The sequence below is a fragment of the Antennarius striatus genome, chromosome 16 (assembly GCF_040054535.1).
Source record: "Antennarius striatus isolate MH-2024 chromosome 16, ASM4005453v1, whole genome shotgun sequence".
Classification (NCBI taxonomy): domain Eukaryota; kingdom Metazoa; phylum Chordata; class Actinopteri; order Lophiiformes; family Antennariidae; genus Antennarius; species Antennarius striatus.
This window is the reverse complement of record NC_090791.1, coordinates 18,463,439-18,478,116: the sequence shown is the minus strand read 5'-3', so window position 1 is coordinate 18,478,116 and position 14,678 is coordinate 18,463,439. Positions and strand designations below refer to the sequence as shown.

At 47.8% G+C, this 14,678-nt stretch overlaps 1 pseudogene; it reads right to left on the bottom strand.

Moving 5' to 3' along the window:
* Positions 1 to 527: 527 nt before the first annotated feature.
* On the bottom strand, positions 528 to 1,412 carry LOC137609429 (uncharacterized; annotated as a pseudogene).
* Between the last annotated feature and the right edge of the window lie 13,266 nt (positions 1,413 to 14,678).

Genomic DNA, 14,678 nt, shown 5'->3' with positions numbered 1-14,678 from the left:
TGCAACTCCACCACCTCTGCCTGAGACTCGAGGGATCTGATAATTTAGGTGACTAGGAGGAGTAGCTTCATTTAGGGAAAAATACTCATCCTCACTTAGCCAGGTTTCCGTTAAACAGAATAAATCTATTTGATAATCTGATATAATGTCATTGATTAAAACAGCTTTTGAAGACAGAGATCTAATATTTAGGAGACCACATTTTATTGTTTTGTACTCCGGAGCTGTTGAAGTCCTGGTTTTGATTTTTATTAAATTTGGATGTCCAGTTGCTTTCCTCTGGACTTGAAATGACTTGAATTTGCATGAATTAACTTTAAATGGTCGAGGGACAGACACAGTCTCAATGGTGTGTACAGTGGGTGACAATACAGTAGGTGAAAGTGTAGTGGGTAACATTACAGTGGGTAGCATTACAGTGGGTGAAGGTACAGTGGTGACCGTTCTAGGAGTGCAGAGACTTGTTTAAGACTGCGACTCTGCATCCCGGTCTCAACTCTGGGTCATGGTTTTGGGGCAGAAATAAAAGTGGTAGGATTTTTTGACAGGAGAGCAGCGCCATTCCAAGTGGGATGTATGCCGTCTCTCCTAATGAGACCGGGTTTTCCCCAAAAAGTCCGCCAATTATCAACAAACTGAATGTCATTAGCAGGACACCACCTAGACAGCCAGCGGTTGAGTGAAGACATGCGGCTAAACATGTCATCACTGGTCAGATTGGGAAGGGGACCAGAGAACACTACGGAGTCCGACATTGTTTTTGCGTAGCTGCACACCGACTGAATGTTAATTTTTGTGACCTCCGATTGGCGTAACCGGGTGTCATTACCGCCGACATGGATTACTATCTTACTATATGTACGTTTATCTTTAGCCAGCAGTTTCAAAAATGACTCGATGTCGCCCGCTCTGGCACCCGGGATACACTTGACTATGGTCGCTGGTGTCTCTAGTTTAACGTGCCGCACCACAGAGCTTCCAATCACCAGAGTAGGTTCCTCAGCGGGTGTGTCGCTGAGCGGGGAAAAGCTGTTCGAGATATCGAGTGGTTGCGGGGATTGGTGGTGAACCCGAGGCTTTCGCCTGCCACTATGTTTCCTACGAACAGTCACCCACTGCTCCTGCTCGGGGGCTGTTGGAGGACGGCTAACCTGAGCTGGGGAGTGGCTAGCGTGAGCTGGTGGGTCCGCTCCGGCTAAAGCTATCTGACTAGGTGGCACAGCTATGTTTTCAGCTAAGGAGCGAACCAGTGCCTCCAATTGACTAAGTCTTGCTTACATCCGAGAAAAAGCACTACACTTCGTGCAGATGCCCCTTTCGCTGAAGGAAGCGTGGGAAAAACTATACATCCGACAGACTGAGCAGCAGAGAGAAGGAGAGGGAGGAGAGTGGACAGAGGGAAGCGTAGCCATAGTTAGCAACAAAGATAAACTGAGCTAGCTCTGAAGTACGGACGATTACTTTAATAAAACAGTTTGTAAAAGGTTAGCTGAAATATGTGAGAGCTTTCGCTATCAAGTTTTGAGATGGAGAGAAACAACTAGCTTACTCTTCAATTCTAAAATGACAAGATATTAACAGTGATTGTGTGACGAAAGCGAACCAAGACGCCGCAGTCAAACACAACAGGTAGTGACGGAAAACGCTTACCGCAACAGGAAGTCATAAAGATCAGTGACTGCGATCTGTATGAATTTGTCATGGAGTGGTCACGGGTCTGGACAGAACCATCACGCGCTCCGGATCCAGACCGCGGTCCACCATTTGGTGACCCCTGCTCTATAGAGAGAGAGAAATAGCGAGAGAGTGTCACGACCCGGCTCGGGGTCTGTCCCCAGCCTCGCGCTGGGTTTCCCGCGGCGCAGATCCCACACCTGCGTCCAATCATTCCAGACACACCTGCCACCGTTTGACCCCTAATCACTGACTATAAAGACCTGGCTTGAACACAGACCCAACGTCAAATCCTCTGTGTTGATACCGTGCTTGTCGCCAGTTCATCCTGACTCCTGCCTTGACCCGGGATTGTATTTGGACCCGACCTGCCTGCCTGGACCCGTATCAGAACTCTGCTTTGTCCCCGAATTCTGCCTCTCGGACATGTACCTCTGCCTGCCTGCCTGTTTCCCCGTAAGTCCTGTCTGTATCCTCCTGCGTCTGCACGCCGCCCGCCCCGCTGTTTCCCTGGACTCGTGCACTGGTTTTTCCCATGCTTCCCTCGTGGGCCTTTGCTGTAAATAAAGACTTTAGTTCAGCCGCACCTGGTCTCCGCTCCTGTCTCGGTCCTGACAGTAGGATCTGACCAAAAATGGAGCCAGCGTCTGAACTCTCCGCAAAGGACCCCCTTCTGCGTGCCGAGGGCTGCCTGGACCAAGTCTCTGCTGAGATCTCTGCTCTGCTCCAGCATGTCAAACGCCAGAACGACCAGATCCAGGCTTTGCTGCAGTGGGAGCCTCTGGCGCAGCCAGTGCCCAGCGCCTCCGCTGCCTCGGGGCTGCCAAGCCCTGCCCCCTGGGGATTTCCTTGCTGCGTCACCGGAGCCGTGTGTGGGCAACCCTGAAAGGTTTGACGGAGATCCTGCTCGACTCCGCCCCTTTCTGACAAACTGTAGACTTTTATTCGCCCTTCAACCCCGGACTTTTGCCTCTGAACCAGCGCGGGTGGCCTATGTCATCGCCCACCTCATGGGCCGTGCTCAGCTCTGGGCGACAGCTGAGTACAACTGTCAGTCTCCCACCTGCTCCTCCTTCCACCTGCTCTCGGCGGAGATGATCAAGGTGTTTGATCTTGGGTCTTTGACGGCGAAGGCATCCAGAGAACTCATGTCTGTTCGGCAGGGGCGGAGCACGGTGGCGGGTCATGCCATAAACTTCCTGACTTTAGCAGCATGCAGTTCGTGGAATAACAAACAAACAAACAAACAAACAAACAAACAAACAACAAACAAAGAGCTTTTAAAGGCAGCAATACTAGACTCCTGCAGACCTCCAGCTGGACCACCCCCCCCGATATCTCAAAGGTCCCTGAGGTTTATCATGACTTAAGAGAGGTGTTCAACAAAGCGAAGGCTCTCTCTCTGCCCCCACACCAGCCCTACGACTGTGCCATCGACATTCTTCCTGATTCCACTCCACCCAGGGGCCGCCAGTACTCCCTCTCCACCCCTGAAAGGAGGTCTATGGAGGACTATATCAATGACTCCTTGGCTGCAGGCATCATCCTGCCGTTGTCCTCCCCCGCTGGTGCGGGGTTCTTCTTTGTGGGGAAGAAGGATGGTTCGCTACGTCCCTGCATCGATTACCGGGGACTGAACGAGATCACAGTCAAGAACCGGTACCCTCTTCCTCTGCTCTCCTCGACTTTTGAACTCCTCGAGGGGGCCACGGTCTTCACTTAATTGGACACCTACCACTTGGTCCGGATCCGGGAGGGGGACGAGTGGAAGACGGCTTTCAACACCCCCACTGGACATTACAAATACCTTGTGATGTCGTTTGGACTTATAAATGCGGTCTTCCAGGCTCTGATCAATGACATTCTGAGGGACATGTTGAATACATTTTTGTTTGTTTACCTGGATGACATTCTGATTTTTTCCCGGACTCAGTCAGAGCACGAGAGACATGTCCACCTGGTGCTCAGTCATCTGCTCGAGAACTCACTGTTTGTTAAGGCAGAGAAATGTGAGTTCCATGTCAAATCTGCTTCCTTCCTGGGCTATGTCATTGCAGAAGGTAATATACAAATGGATTCAGCCAAGGTCTCTGCAGTGACCTCTTGGCCAGTTCCGGATAGCCGTAAGAAACTCCAGTAGTTACTGGGGGTTTGCGAACTTCTACAGACGCTTCATCCGGGATTATAGCTCCATCGCAGCCCCTCTCACCTCCCTCACCAGTACCAGACAGCCGTTTTCCTTGACCCCTGCGGCTGATGGGGCGTTTAATGCTCTCCGGACCCGTTTCTCCTCTGCGCCCATCCTCCGCATGCCAGACTCTGAACGCCAGTTCGTCTTGGAGGTGGACGCTTCTGATGTTGGGGTGGGAGCGGTGTTGTCCCAGAGGTCGGCAGAGGAAGAGAAGCTCCACCCCTGTGCGTTTTTCTCCCGTCGATTGTCGCCAGCTGAGCGCAACTACGACATCGGGAACCGAGAACTGCTGGTGGTAAGACTGGCTCTGGAGGAATGGTGTCACTGGCTGGAGGGCGCTTCTGTCCCCTTCCTGTATGGACAGATCATAAGAATCTGGAATACATTCATTCAGCGTAGAGACTCAACCCCAGACAAGCCCGGTGGGCCTTATTTTTCACCAGGTTCAACTTCTCCTTGTCATACCGCCCTGGCTCTTGCAACATTAAGCCTGATGCACTTTCCCACCAGTTTGCGGTGGATGACGCCTCGCCCCAAGACGGCGCACACATTCTTCCCGACCCCTGCGTGGTTGCTGCTCTGACCTGGGATGTCGAGGAGAGGGTGAGAGAGGCCATTCATGACCAGCCCGGACCCAGTGCCTGCCCCGCAGACCGCTTGTTTGTGCCAGAGGACCTGAGGACTCCAGTCATCCAGTGGGGTCATGAATCCCGTCTGGCCTGCCAACCCGGTTCCACTCATACAGCCTCTCTGGTCATCCAAAGGTTCTGGTGGCCCAGCCTGAAGAGGGATGTCCTGGACTATGTACGACCCTGCCCGATCTGCACCCAGAATAAATCCGTGTGTCGCCCCCCCAGCTGGACTTTTACAACCCCTGCCGGTGCCCAGTCGCCCATGGTCCCATATTGCCCTCGACTTTGTTACGGGACTTCCACCCTCTGACGGCATGACCACCATCCTCACGGTGGTTGACCGGTTCATCAAGATGGCACATTTTATTTCCCTGCCCAAATTGCCATCGGCAAAAAAGACTGCCCAACTGGTCCTCCTGCACGTCTTCCGACTACATGGACCTCCTAGGGATGTAGTGTCAGACTGTGGGCCGCAATTCATCTCCTCCTTCTGGAAACAGTTTTTTCAGCAGCTGGGGGCCACAGTTAGCCTCACCTCCATTTTCCATCCCCAGTTCAATGGCCAGTCTGAGAGGGCTAACCAGGAGCTGGAGAAGGCATTCCGGTGCATGGCATCGCTGAACCAACATTCCTGGCATGACCAACTCCTGTGGGTGGAGTACGCCTACGTCTCTCTCACCAGCTCTCCCCATTCCAGTGTGTGTATGGGTACCAACCACCGCTGTTCTCCAGCCAGGGGGGAGAGGTCACTTGCCCGTCAGCATTCGCCTACACCCGACAATGTCGCCACACCTGGGTCTGTGCCCGCTCCGCCCTACTCAGGTCATCGGCCAGCTACGCTACGGGACCCAACCGCCGGAGAACTCCCACACCTGCCTACTGAGAGGGCCAGAAGGTTTGGCTCTCCACCAGGGACCTCCTGTTCCAGGTGGAGTCCCGCAAGTTGGCTCCATGGTTCATCGGTCCATTCCCCATCCAGCTGGTCATCTCGCCGACTCCAGCTCCCTCCCACTATGAGAGTGCACCCAAACTTCCATGTCTCCAAGGTCAGGCGAGTCCACGAGAGTCCACTGGTTCCTGCAGCCCCCCCCCCGTCTGCTGGAGGACAGGCCTGTCTACTCCGTCCGTCATCTCTTAAAGTCCTGTCGGAGAGGAAGGGGTCTACAGTACCTCGTTGACTGGGAGGGTTATGGTCCTGAGGAGAGGACATGGGTTCCTGCAAAGCGGATCCTGGACGGGACTCTCATCACAGAGTTCCACCGCCTGCACCCTGACCAGCCCGCTATTCGACGTGGCCGCCCGAGGGGGGCTGGCCGTGACCCACCGGCCCCTGCCGTTCCTACCTCTGCGGGTCCTAGGGATTCTTGGCAGGGTGACGACGGTGGCCTGGATTCAGACCGGTCGGAGGAATATTAAACTGTTCTGGTTGCTTCCCCCCCGCCCACCCGGCACTATGGATTCTGTTTTTGGGACTTCGAGAGCCATCCCTTGGGGGGGGGGTTCTGTCACAACCCAGCTCGGGGTCTGCCCCGAGCCTCGCGCTGGGTTTCCTGCGGCGCAGATCCCACACCTTCGTCCAGTCATTCCAGACACACCTGCCACCGTTTGACCCCTAATCACTGACTATAAAAACCGGGCTTGAACACGGACCCAGCGTCAGATCCTTTATGTTGATGCCATGTTTGTCGCCAGTTTATCCTGACTCCTGCCTTGACCCCGGACTCAGTCATACCTTTGGAGTATATTAATTTCTTAAATTCTAGTGTGGGAACCTACAGACAGGCTGACAACACAATTGCATCACATCCATTTAACGACCAGGTCACATGTTGTCTTGGTCCAATTAGGATGTGATAAATGTTTGGCTGTAGGATTAGACTCTCCTTGTGTTTTATGTTTGCTGGTTGTGTGAGCTGGGCTCCCTTTCCTGCAGGTACTTCATGGTAGAGTATGTTACTCACTGCCATTTGATTTTTTTAATGCCTATTTATTTCATTTTACCAGGATAGTTGTCGTTTCTTGGCGGACACAGACTTCAGCAATGGAATCTGTCTGATTTACCTCATTGAGACCTGAGCTGCCAGGCTGCATGGGTAAGTGACTTATATACACATTTTTATTGAATATTTTATGTATTCAATAAAAATTTTATGTATCTGCATTGGGACATGTTGGTCAAATTGCTGGTTTGTTTGGTAGCGACAGCACGTGAAATACGACTCTTCCTGTTTAAAGATGCAGTGGAACATCTGAGCAGACCAAAAAGTAAGCCCACACTTTTTAGTTGTGTTTGGAGTTGTTTGTGTTAAATTGTTTAATGAGGCTGGAATCTAACATGGTTATTTTTTCTTAAAGGGACCAGGCCAGCCACTGTTTCATAGGAAGAATTTGTATGTTTTATTTTTTAGTTGTTCTTTTTGCCTGTCCTAAATTTTATATTTTTTTCTAAGGGGTGCTTTCAATGCTGGCGGTTCTCCTCCCTAATTGTGTCTTCTATACAGTGATACCTCTACTTATGAATGTCTCTACTTACGAAATTTTCTACTTACGAAATTTCTCAGTAGGAAAATATTACCTCTACTTACGAAAGAAATTTCGACTTACGTAATGTAAAAACACAGTATCGGCTGAAACTCGAATCTCCCACAGGTTCCTGAACGCAACATTCTTATAGCTGCTCTGCCATTGGCTATTACCTATTACGTATCCTCCTGGCATCCCATTGGCTAAGAGGGATGCCGCTCCATCTCTGTGTGTAGCTAGATCGGTGCTTATGGAGTGTGTTCGGCATTCGGCACTTGACCTATGAGGTGTTCTGATAGTTTTGCGCAAATATAACTTTTTGAGTATGTATTCATTATGGACCCCAAGAAAGTGACGGAGAAAAGAGGAAAAGACGAATAAAAGAGTTTTTTTGTCTGTACAAACAAACCAAGAGATCATACAAAAGCATGAGAAAGGGATGCGTTTGGTTGAGCTCACAAAGAATATGGCCGTAATGTATCTACAATCGCCACGTTATTAAAACAAAAGGAAGTTTAAGGAGTTTAAGGCATTGCATGGGTGGTTGGAGAAGTTCAGAAGGAGGACTGGAATTCACTCTGTTGTTCAGCATCGTGAGATAGGAGCGCATGAACCAAAGAGGGCAAAAAAACAATGGGGACAGCTGTTAAAAGGTAAACGACCATCATTTTTATTCTTTACTCTATTCTTCGTTTTTTTACGTTATGCACAAAGCTCATTTATTGTGTAATAATCTAATCATTACATGTATTTCTAACATGTTTTGATGCATTTTTCTGCTTTATAAAACATTTATGTCGGATTTTTGGGGGGCTTGGAACGGATTAGGGAATTTGCATGGAAAACGCGTCTCTACTTACGTTCTACTTATGTAATTTCTTCCAGAATCAATTAATTTCGTAAGTAGAGGTACCACTGTATAGGATACCCATTTTTCAAGGCTGGACCCATGCTGATGCTTGCACCTTGTAGGGGGATTGCACTGGTAAGATACTTTTAAACATTTTAATGCAGTGTGATATTTTAGTTTTTATTAAATTTTAATTGTATGGAGTTTTTTTTATTGCATGCTTTGTGTTGGTGTTGGGTTCGCGTCTCTACCTTTGTCTCAGCAGGGGACTCCGTAGCAGGAGTTTCGCATCTGCAGAACCGGCTTTCCTAAACCGAGGAGAATCCACCAGCCAGTCAAAATAATATTTTAAGGGGTCTCTTTTAACTGGTTTTATGCTATCTCCTGGGGGTTACAGTAATAATTTTGGAATACAGATATATACCTGCCTCTTTTCAATTGTCCCTTACTGGGAAAATATATTGTCAGCCACACCACACTGAAGGAAAGATTTGTGGGTCCTCCTGCCCATTCTCAGGAGGTGGCGTTGTCGGACTCTAGGGGAGGGAATCTCCTCCCAGGTACCACACTAGTATCAATCAAAGATACTGGGGAAAGAGAAAGGCAGAATGGATGTTGTTAAAACCTTATGGGTGGCAATAATTGTCCAGGTGTTGTTAGCCATTTTGTTGTTGCAAACCCAAGTGCTGCTGCTTCACATTCAGCAGAAACGGTTAACTATTCTCCAACAGACGCACGTTCCACTTCAAAGATATGTTGACAAACATGTTTGACACTTTAATATTTGTTCTGCTATCTTTTCTTTATTGGAGTCATAAAGTTTATATGTTGCATATATTTCTTAACTGCCCTGTCTCTATTTTTGTCGCTGATGTTTTTCTTTTGCTACAAATGCACATGGGGGGATGGTTCTCATCTTGTTCTCCACGGAACCCTGTTTTTACGTACAATTACAATAAATTCATTCATTCATTCTTTTGTGTTCCTCACCAAAGACGCCAACACCAGTTTTGGGTCAGAACTGCTAGCTGGTGGGAGAACTTTGTGATGGAAGTCGTCCTCCTGCGGGAATAGCATGATGAATGAGGACTAGGACAAGTCCTGGTCCTAACTCTTGTTATTGTTGGTCAGCACGCGCTGACCAACGAGATACTGAGAGCAGAACGTGCACACCCGGATGCCTTGGTTACTGTCCTCGGGGATTTTAACAAAGGTAATCTCTCCCAAGACCTCCCAAAGTTCAAGCAGCTCATCAAGTTCCCCACCAGAGAAGGGAATGTCCTGGACCACTGCTACTCCACCATCAGCGGTGCGTACCACGCTGTTCTCCGCGCTGCACTGGGCCAGTCCGACCACATCATGGTGCATCTGATTCCTGCCTACAGGCAGAAATTAAAGGTCTGCAAACCTGTTGTAAGGACATCCAAGAAGTGGACCAGTGATGCAGTGGGGGTACTTCAGGAGTGTTTGGACTGCAGAGATTGGGAAGTGTTTAGGTCTGCCACCAACAGCCTAGATGAGTACATGGACACTGTGACGTCCTACATCACCTTCTGTGAGGACAGCGTCATCCCAACACGCACCAGGGTTAGCTACAACAATGACAAACCCTGGTTCACAGCCACACTCAGAAGGCTCAGGTCAGAGAAGGAGGCTGCATTCAGAAGTGGGGACAGAGACAGATACAAGGAGGCCAAGTACAGATTTGGTAAGGAGGTGAAAAGAGCCAAATCTGCATATGGTAAGAGAACGGAAGAACAATTCTCAGCCAACGACTCTGCCCCTGTCTGGAAAGGGCTCAAAGCTATCACCAATTACAAGCCTGGAGCCCCCCACTCTGTCATCGACCTACGTCTGGCCAACAGCCTTAACGACTATTACTGTCGTTTTGAAAGACAATGGGACAGACCTGACCCCCCAATCAGTATCAATGACCAGCCACTGGACAGCAACCCCATCACCTCCCCCACTGTCTGATCGGGTCCTTCACAGCCCCACACCTCAGCGCCACCCCCCACACACACACACCTCTCCTTATCAAAGAAGGAGAGGTGAGGAGTCTCTTCCAACCACTCAACCACTGCAAGGCTGCAGGCCCAGACTCCGTCTCTCCCTCCAACTTGAAGCATTGCTCCAACGAGCTGGCTCCGGCGTTCACTCAGATCTTCAAACTTCACTGGAGACCTGTCACGTACTAGCGTGCTTCAAGACTTCAGCCATTGTCCCAGTCCCCAAGAAGGCAAGGATCACAGGACTTAATGACTACAGACCTGTCGCTCTGACATCTGTGGTCATGAAGTCCTTTGTGCGCCTTGTCCTGACCCACCTCAAGGACATCACTGGCAACCTCCTCCTCTACAATTCACCTACAGAGCCAACAGATCTGTAGACGATGCTGTAAACATGGCGCTACACTTTGTCCTCCAGCACCTGGACTCCCCAGGATCCTACGCCAGGATTCTGTTTGTGGACTTCAGCTCTACTTTCAATACTATTGTCCCAGCTCTGCTACATGACAAGCTTTCCCAGCTGAACGTGCCCGACTCCATGTGCAGGTGGATCACGGACTTCCTGACAGACAGACAGACGGCAGTTTGTGAGGCTGGGGAAGCATGTCTCTGACACCCGGACTATCACCACTGGCTCCCCTCAAGGCTGCGTTCTTTCCCCTCCGCTCTTCTCCCTGTACACTAACTGCTGCACATCTGGTCACCAGTCTGTGAAACTCCTGAAGTTTGCTGACGACACCACCCTCATCGGCCTCATCTCTGATGGGAGTCGGCCTACAGAAGTGAGTTGGATTGGCTGGTATCATGGTGCAGGAGGAACAACCTGGAGCTCAACGCTCTAAAAACAGTGGAGATGATAGTAGACCTCCGGAAAAGACCCTCCTGCCCTCCCCCGCATCATCATCTGTGACACTCCAGTGACCCCTGTGGAGTCCTTCTGCTTCCTGGGCACCACCATCACCCGGGAGCTCAAATTGGAGCAGAACATCAGCTCCCTCACCAAGAAGGCTCAGCAGAGGATGTATTTCTTGCGGCAGCTGAAGAAGTTTCACCTCCCTGTGAAGATGCTGGTCAACTTCTACACTGCCACCATTCAGTCCATTCTCACATCCTCCATGTCAGTGTGGTTTGCTGCAGCCACGGCCAGGGACAAGGCCAAGCTGCAGCATGTCATCAGTTCTGCGGAGAAGGTGATCAGCTGCAACCTCCCACATCTCCAGGAACTGTTCGACAAAAGGACCCACAGTCGTGCAGCCAGGATTGCCGCTGACCCCTCTCATCCCGGCCACAACCTCTTCCAGTCCCTCCCCTCTGGCAAGAGGCTAGGACCTCACGCCATAAAAACAGCTTCTTCCCCACTGCAGTCAGCCTCATGAACTATGCCCCCGCCCCAGGTAACCATCCGCCCCTCACCACTCTGCAAAGACAGTTTACTGTTTGGACTTCTTTTCTTCGCTTGCAAACACCATCCTTATACAGTATATCTCAACTCACTGTAATGTGAATTGTAAATAGTTTTTCTATTCCTATTCCTATTCCTCATTCACTATTATTCTCTTCCACTTTTCAATGCACCGACACCGCGTCAAGTTCCTCGAAAGTCATTTTTACTGCAATAAAACCTTTTCTGATTCTGATTCTGATGTACAATCTGTAATGGTGTTGACAACACATCTGACCTTTTCCATAAATTTCACCCGAAAGCCAAATACCCCTAACTTTGTGTGACTAGTGTATATCTACCAAGTGAAAGAACAATGCATACAGGTGACACACCTGGACCTTAAAGGGGATGAAGATGAACGAATTTATTGAAAACACATCAATAATTCAGAGAATTTGGTATCTTTTTACTTTGTAATTACTAGGGTTGAGCTGAGTACTCGTTTCAGACGAGTATCTAATAATAATAATAATTCAAACTTTATTGATCCCCAGAGCGGAAATTATCTTTACACTCTCAGTACATGCATTTGTGTTAGTTTTTAGCACATCACACACAGTGTTGTGAACAAGGCCCCTGAAACACAGCACACTAGGGGCCTGTAATCATGCAGTTAGTCCAGGGGAGGAAGAGTGACGGGTCGCGCTCGGAGGTCGCGCCCCAAATGAGCAGCTTGTGGTGGGGACGGCACCTTGCTCAAGGGCGCCTTGGCTGTGGCTGGGAGGTGAGCTGACACCTCCCACTGTCAGCTCACACTCCAAGGGATATCATGGCGAGAGCGGGAATCGATCCACCGATGGCCGGGCGATTCGTCTTCAAGACATCTGCTCTACCGCTGAGCCACTGCCGCACCGATCTGGTACAGGTATCTGGTACAGATAACGCATTTCTGAAGAGTACCACTACGATACAAGTAAAGCTTGTCAAAACTCATGCTCATAAAATCGTCAGAACTGACTGTTGTCACCCTCAGTGATTGGCCAGTGCCTGCACCTCCCTACAGAGACTGATTGACTGATTTCTCTGTTCGTGGCTTCGCTGTAGCTCATGTTGATTTCCTTAGGTTTTCTCCTGCTTGCCTGTATTTCGGTCTGTTTTAGGTTACTTGGTGAACTTGTTTCTTGTATTGTTTTGTTTCACGCACGCTGTGCATTTGACCAGAGCTGAAAACTGCTCCTGTCAGTTTTCAGCTGACACGAGCAGTGTCAGCTGAAAACTTCCAGCCACTACCGGCATTTTTTTTTTTTTTTACCTGCTTGTTCTTAGTTTGACACTTTCTCACTTCAGTTCAAATTGATGATTTATATACTGTATAGATATTTTAACTGTTACATATCGCACGCACGCACACACACACACACACACACACACACACACACACGCTCTCTCTCTCTACCTCTCTCTCCCTCTCACACAGTCACTCAATCACACACACATGCACAAACAGACAGACACACAAACACACGCACATACACCTTAACACTCGGCCTTCCAGAATTCTGTAACAACTAAAACTCCCATATACAGTGATTTTGATTGCTCGAGCAATATTTATATATAAATTGGATTATGATTGAAAACATCTAAGAATAAATTGGTGGAATAGATAAAAACAAATCAGGACACTAAATTAAAACTATGATTGAATATTTTATTAATTTAATTGACACAGCATAACTTATCTGCAATTACACATCTACACTCAAACTGTGACATAAACAGGTGTATCGCTGTGAAATCAAAACAATTGTTTTTGCTTCAAAATAGATTGCTGTCATCATGAGACCTTAACAATAAAAAATATGAACTATTCTGAACATTCAATAATGCTGTGATGGCTGCCAGCCAGCTGGAGATACTGCTGTTACAACGCCAAGTTGTTGCTTATGCCTCACAAAAACGCCGTCAACACAGGTAACTAGTGTTGAGGGGGGGGAAATATCACCACTGATAACTTCTTTACTTTTGTTGAATTTTCCAAGGCACTAAAGGCCCAGAAAACCAGCCTGTTTGATCCTGTAAATAAGAGTAGACAAGAGCTTCCTCCATCTGTAGAGGAGCAAAGGGCCCTTCACACTAAAGAGTTGCTGAAATGTGACAGTGCAACCCGAACAATCTATCAATGCTAACCAAGGAAAAATGTCTCCATTCTAATCACAATCCATACAGCTGTCAACATCAGAAGTGGCCACGGGGCTAAACTGGAGACTGTTATTTACAGTACCACAACAGAACCAAGGCTGGAGTAGATGTGCTTGATCAAATGGGGAGGAAATATTCAGTGTAAGCTCCTACATGATAATGGCCATTGGTGGTGTTTTCTTAACCTGGCTGCCATAAATGTTTTGATCCTGTTAAAGAAGTGCACCAATAAGATGATGTCACAGAGGAATCTCAAAATGTGACTCACAAAGGAACTAATAGAGTCTAATGATGACACCTACCTATTTTGAAGCAGGATACAATTGTTTTTATTTCACAGAGTGACATTTGTTTTTATTTCAAAGTTCAAATTTGAATGTGTAATTGCAGAGAAGTTATGTTGTGTCAAATAAATAAAGCACTCAATAATGTGGTGGGAAGTTTTTAATACAATAAAATAATACAATAAAATAATATAATAATATAATAAAATAATACCATTTCTTGACCCAAAAATCTAGTGTGTGTGTGTGTCAAATCTTTCAGCACTTGGGAGAAACGGCCCTAGGAAGTCTCGAGGTCATGAAAGATTCTGCAATAATAAGTTTTTAGAAGTGTTTCCGTAAATGTCAGTATCTGTTAATAATTTTGTGTGCACTAAATGTCTGTGTGACTGATTAGGTTATGTCATCATCCATGTGAAACTGTCGACTAGATGTCTCTGCTAACTTCTTGAGGTCATGATGTACCTACTGAAACTGGGGGAAAGGTTAGTGGAGAGCAGAGGGAATGAAGTTAAACAACTGATTCACACCTCCCATAGTTACTTTTAGAGTATAAAAAGAGATGTGATCCATGTTTTAGTTTGTACTTGAAGTTTTTCCTGTACCCAGAATATTCTGCAACAACACACCGGAGGACTTTTTCATCGTCCCCAGAGCTCTCATCATGCTTAGATAAGTATTTGTTGAACTTGTCTGTTTGTTGAACCTGTCTGTCTGTCAATATCATCGATGAAGTTATTGGACTCATACTCAACCTATTGATGATATTATTGTACTGCTACTCAACCTATACATGATTTGAATTGACAAATAAATATCTTTAAAAAAACGAAAAACGAAACCCCCACCACAATAATTACAATTTTAATTTAGTGTCCTGATGTGTTTTTACCTATTCCGCCAATTTATTCTCGGATATTTAAATGATA